General features: G+C 32.9%; 1 protein-coding gene across 1 annotated transcript in view; it reads right to left on the bottom strand.

Moving 5' to 3' along the window:
* LOC134794179 (uncharacterized) overlaps positions 1-6613 on the bottom strand; it is a 148169-nt gene that overhangs the window by 109037 nt on the left and 32519 nt on the right. The gene's annotated exons all lie outside the window — the stretch shown is intronic.

The raw sequence follows: 6613 nt of genomic DNA, 5'->3' as shown, positions 1-6613 counted from the left end.
GCTGATGAAGGTCATCACCTAATCACTTACACACATTCATTCCACCCTTTTTCATTCCTTTTTTCTTTCTTTCAATTTCATATTTTTCCTTAACTATTACATCACCTATTAGATTAGTTTCTTTTCTTAACCTTTAGTGCAAATTGCGAATACGGCTGCCGCGTCACAGGCATGGCCTAGTGTGGGGCCACAGGATATTGATATTTGTTAACAAGGTTTTTTCTTTCAAATAAATATTATTCATATTCTTACGTATTTTATCTTAATATGTTGTGTCAGTAATTTCTCCTATCCTCCTATCAAAGTCAGTTGTCAACTCACATATGAAAATCACTGCCTCGTCATAGTGATGAGCGTTTACCGCTTCAAGTCTTCGTCGAGGGCATACAAGTGTATGAGAACATTCTTCTGGCAGTAGCTAACGTTTAATAAAAGTCATTTTATCATCACTACACAACGGTAACTCTCGTGGCATTTAGGTAGCACTTAAAAGATTAGTTTAGTTAATTTCCTTTTTTTAGTGGTTTCTTTTTCTCGACTCGTATAGGAAGAACATTGTCTGATCACTAGTCTGTGCCTGCTATCTAAATGCCACGAGTTACCGATGTGTGCTCATCACTAATCTTTTAAGTGCTACCTAAATGCCACGAGTTACCGATGTGTAATCATCACTCCTAGTTCAAGACGAGTTGCCAAATTCTCACGATGTACCTATAGAGACTTCACTACTCTGTATGATTTAGTAAGTACAAGGCATACCCAGTAAGCGCATTTAGATGTAAAAAGTATACACGTCTACAAAATACAAACAAGGTGTTAATATTGTATGTTTCATGGCTCCCACGCTAGAATTTATGGTGACAGCATATGTTTTTGAAATCTTAATACACCGCCAGCAGTGAGTAGGCATCTAACTTAGACTCTCATAATAGTAGGTAATGACGCCGTAAACAAGAAAGTCGAGATAAGTATTTTTCTTCGATTTTTACTCTAATAGGTAAAGGCTTTACCTGGTCAGGCTGACCAGGAATATATGATCACGCGCCATGTTGCGGAATTTCACTGGAACTAATTTTTGCATACTATACTGAACTGTCACCATGAGAATAACAGCGCTCTCTTGACAATGATCATATGTTACCGGTCAGGCTTTACATGGTAAAATTAGCTGTTAGGTGATGATTTTGAATGATAAATATTTAATAGCGTTCATTTGATTCATTTAATTGTTTTTTTTTTTTGTTGATTTAATTGTATTTTATTACGTATGTAGTTTATAATCTCAAATATATGAGCGCCGATTAGACGTGCGCGCCGCCGCCATAAGGAGTCCGCGCGCCGCCGCCGCCGCCGGTAGATTAAAATGCGCGCCGAATATTTTTTATAAGACAGTATTATGCAGCGTTAAAATATGTAATAGGTTATAGTCCGATAAGAAATAGTTGAAATAGGCGCCACTTCCTACGTAACTCTCACATTTTTGACGTAAAATACTTACTTAAACATGGCAATAATTACGTACCTACTTACGGAAATTTTTTGGTCATATAATTTAATTTCTACTATTTTATGTCGCACCAACACCATACTAACTATTTATTATGTGGCAGTACGATTTACATAAAAATGTGTTGTATGTACCATGTACCTATGGGTAAAACACATTTACAAAGTATAATGTCCAGTGTTTTAACCGTTGTCGATTACAGGGCACTAGTGCCAAGTATGCGAAGAGTAAAATTATCACGTTTTCTGGTAGTTTTTATGAATATGAATATGAATTAAACAGAGGGATTTTAGGTGTTTCAAAACCTTTTAAAAAGTCATTACTTGTCGTATTGCAACGTAATGAACCAAATAGATAAAAAAATATTATTACGGTTTTTTTTTCCTGTGCGTTCATCAAGACATCAAGAGACAGACCCGATTTCATTTGAAAAATTTCTTACGAAAATATTGATAAAATTGCATGCATTGTTGTATACCATTGCTCAGATGTTGCTGGGTCAATTTCTGAACACGAATTTTTTTCTGTCCGTGATGAAAATCGGGGGTTAGCATTAGATAATACTTACCATTTTTTTTTTACATAAAGAAGTCACACTTTCACACCGAGTTCCATATGAATTCACTGATTAATTGGTTTTTAGAGTACACTTAAAAATACATAAAGGCTCAAATTACTACTCCCGTGCCCTGTCCGGAATCTACTTTTGAGCATTATGAAAAATCCTACGAAAAATTGTACATTAGTATCACTAATTTAGTATCAAATACTTAAACTAGATGATATTTACTATCACTGAGCACATACACTATTAACTTCATTGTGGTAAATAGCTCGTGATCGATGTTTAAATTTTGTCCGAGCGCGCGAGTACAATTTCGTCGGCAAAACCCAAAGGGCTCTGACAGCCGACGTCTGTATTTGAACCGCCTCGTGTCCCGCCTCACCTGTACTGGCAGTATTCGGCTGTCTCTCAAAGCAAGCGGATGTACGTCAAGCCGCGGCGTGTTCGAGCAAATCGCGTAATTATTTCGGAATCCGGGTGGGCGACAATTTTTTTCTAATTTCGATGCCCCTTATAAATTTTATTTCCCACATAGCTTGTCAATAACAATTGTCATATTTAGGAGCCCTTTATGTATCTTTATGTTAGCGATAACATAACAGTTTGGTCAAACACGATTTAAATTTTTGGCGATTTTTTTTATTACGAATTCTAATTTCCGTGCCCTAATTCCCATGGAATATTTGCCTAAAACAGCTGATTAAGTGGCACGGGAATTAGAAAGTATTACATATATTGTCAACAAATCTTTTATTGGGGGCACTGTAAGTTAATTGGCAATGTTTACGTCATATTATTATTATATATATATGTATATTGGCATTGAATATATATCATATGTAATAACAATATGACGTATATCTTTGTATTTTACATTTAAGAAAATCTTAAAGAATGCACAAAAATCTGTAAACGGTTTTTAGTATAAGTACTATAGTACATACAGGGTGGACCCGAATAACCCGGGCAATTTTAATACGTAAAGTAAGGTGGGGTAAGACGACACCGGGGTAAGTCTCACTTGTATGGAATCCTCGTACTGTTAGTCTTGTCCCACCTTACCTTATTCATTGATCATATTATAAAATTAAAATATTATATAAACATAAAACTATTTTTGGAATTATTACATATTATAATACCTGTGCCTAAGGTTACATAAAACAAAATGAATCAAATTTGCAATGTTCTTTTTTGTAAATTAGACAGCTGACAGCGTATGCCGTATAAAGTTTGAACATCTGGGAGACCGAGCTTTGCTCGGAAAACATATACCTACCTAAAAACTAAAAATGCGCGTTTTCCCAGAGATAACACCTAGCTAGATCGATTTTTCACCCCAGAAAACCCTCATAGTTCCTCATAGTTGTTATAAATTAGCTTTTCTAATACACGAATAATTAAATATATCCTATTCTTACTATATTATAAATGCGAAAGTATCTATGTCTGTCTGTCTGTTATCTTGTCACGCTTAAACCGCTGAACCAATATCATCTTGATGATATTTGGCATGGAGATAGTTTACCCCACCTTACCTCATATGTGGTCAAACAATTTTTTGTGTTATGAATTTATGAAGGCAACATATTCGATTTCTTCAGATTAACTTACACAATAACTTCTTCTCACTGTGCCCCTATTTATTTCTTAGTATCATTTCCTATACGGTCATATACCAGATCATACACCTTGTACCTATCTACATGCAGATACATAATGACACTTTTTAATGAATAGTTTTGTATGTAAGGCGGACAAGTTTACGCAACTACTCAAAGTATTGTTTTGAAATATGTACATTTTACTAAGAAAGAGAGATTAGTTGCCATTAAAATAAAGGAAACGATTAGTCAAATACGTAGTTTTTAGTGTATCATACTTTCGTAGATTTGTCGTCCGAAACTAAAATTAAAGAAGGTAAATATGTTCAATGCCGCTTCAGTATGGTTGCAGTATATTATTGTAGATTAAAATATACATAAATAATAGTTTTAACTACCAAAATAAGTTAAGAAAACAATTCCTGGGCCATGTTCTAATTTCCGTGCTAGTAAAATCTAATTCCCATGGACACACTAATTCCCGTGCCCTGACCAAAATTTTAAATTGAAATAACTTTTATAGTTTTATGAATATTTTTACCCAATAAGAAAATTAAAGTTTATTATATTTTTTATCAAATTATCAGCATATTTTTTTTTTGTGTAATGTTGGTATTTCAAAATTCCATGGGAATTAGACAAAAATGCTCGTTTGGTGAAATTGACCCTGCTGCATCCTACGATACCCCGCTAAGTTTGATTTAATGTTAATAAAATGACGCCAATGACTGGTAAAATTTTACCACCTACGAGCTATAAAGCTTTTGGAAAAATATAAAAATAATAGGTTTTACTTTAGTTCATAACATAAGTTGACATTATCAGTAAGTGTATTTGTAATTAAAAATGCAATTATTCTATATTTATTAAAAAAAAAAACATGAATTTGACAAAAAAAACCTTATGCATATAAAGTACTGTATACTAACTAGGCAACGTCCAAAATACTAGACGTCTTTTCATTATGCGGCGTATCTTTTTATTTACACCGACTGGCAACATCCAACATATTTGACATAAGGTAAGTACCCCTATTAACGACCCCATTAAAATTGGCATTCATTACCGAGGTATGTATAAAATAGCGTTTAATAAAAAAGCTTATTAACTTTCTTTGAATCTAAGAACACAGAAATAAAGCTTTATCTTTTGACTGTCGAATAAGTATAACACTAGTACGAAAACATCACGCAAAAAAGTCGAAAATCGTAAACTAGCGCATCAGGAGCGCGAGATTTGGTTGCTCCATACTAACACGCAACATCTCAAGTAAGCAAACGCGTATTATATTTAGTGATTAGCGTAATAATGGTAAATATTCTGAAAAGACTAAGACTTGAGATTGATTCTTAGTTATTATCTTTATGATTCCCAAATACTTTATTTGCGATATTTGCTCGCCAATAGGAAAAAAATAGGAAATTAAAAACATCGGTGTTAGGTTCCATTTTCTTTGTGTGACACCTAATTTCGAGGTATACCTCGGTAATAACGGAAACGGTATTTTAGATTCGAGCGATGTTATATTTATATATAAATGCACATTTCCTTGACTTTAAATGTTATTGAAATATTTAGCCACCTATAAAGCTAAAGAGCTATTAACGAGGTATGAAATCTATGCAAGAACTCTTAATATTTATTACAATTTTAGACACCTTCTCAGACGTTTTCTTAGAAACCCTTATATGAGAAACTTGTTTAAGTATTGATATAAAAACAAAAGTATGGTTATAAAGTTTATTTTAACCATTGTTTTGTAATATTTGGAATCATCCATATTGATCGTATTAAAAAAATACAAGATAACTATTTATTTTTACTAGTCGTAAATGAGTTTTAAAATTATTTGAATTGAACCGTTTAACGATGGTTAGAAAAGACATCACTCGGTAATAAGCTGTATGAGAACCTAATACAGACCCACCCAAAACTTTCATGGCTTTGATATTAATAGATTCTTAAAATACCTAATATTACTTTTGATAGTCTTTTGTATACCAGGTACATAATAAGGATTCTTCAAATTCAAGGGCCGAAGACAGGCCCGAGAATTTTCAGACCTAATTATGTACCGTTGCACACAATATTTTTTCTAAGGCAGCAAACATAAAATTATATATAAAGACAAAGTAAATATTGGTTTTTAGATCTTTGCCTAGAAGATAGCATTTTTTTTTAATACAACACATGGCTATTGTGATATTTGTTTTCATAAATACCCTACTCTACCCTACGCACCGCGCTTCAAATGTAGTTGATTTGGATATCACTGGCAGTCATTTAATCGACAAATAGAAGTGCTGGAGTAGAAAAATATATTTTATGTTATTTTAATAATAAAATAGACACACAAACATACAACATTAACATTAACATTAACTTACACAGATCTTGTATATGTATTGTGTAGAATATAATTCTGATAGCTTGAACGTTTTGGCGCAATTTGCCCTCCACGTCCGGTTGAAATAATTAAGTACCTATCTATTTATTTAACGTAGGTAGGTAATAAATTAAACAAGAATTTCGACAGCATTACACTTGCTCATAAAGGGTAACCCACGATGTTTTTAGCATTAAAGGAACCAACTATTTTCACTTTAAATTCATTAATTAAGTCTTATAATATGAAAAGCGTAGGTATTAAATATACATTTTTTTATCCATTATTGTCAAATAAATAATATTTATCATAATTATGGAACTAAAAATGCGACGGGTTATCCACCCTCGTAAAAAGGAACCCATATCCGCGGTATTTGGGTAACAGTGTTCCAATACCACGGTAATAGGCGATTTCGACATTTTGGTTTTAATAATTATTTTTTCCTTTATAATTTTCTAAAACAAGGCCAGAAACTAAAATAATATAAACTTTAATTAACAAACTAACATAAAAAAATATGTCTTGGTCCATACACCGCCGGTTTATGC

Source organism: Cydia splendana, chromosome 10, assembly GCF_910591565.1.
Source record: "Cydia splendana chromosome 10, ilCydSple1.2, whole genome shotgun sequence".
Lineage (NCBI taxonomy): Eukaryota > Metazoa > Arthropoda > Insecta > Lepidoptera > Tortricidae > Cydia > Cydia splendana.
The sequence above is the reverse complement of the archived record's forward strand: the minus strand, read 5'-3'. Positions and strand labels throughout refer to the sequence as shown.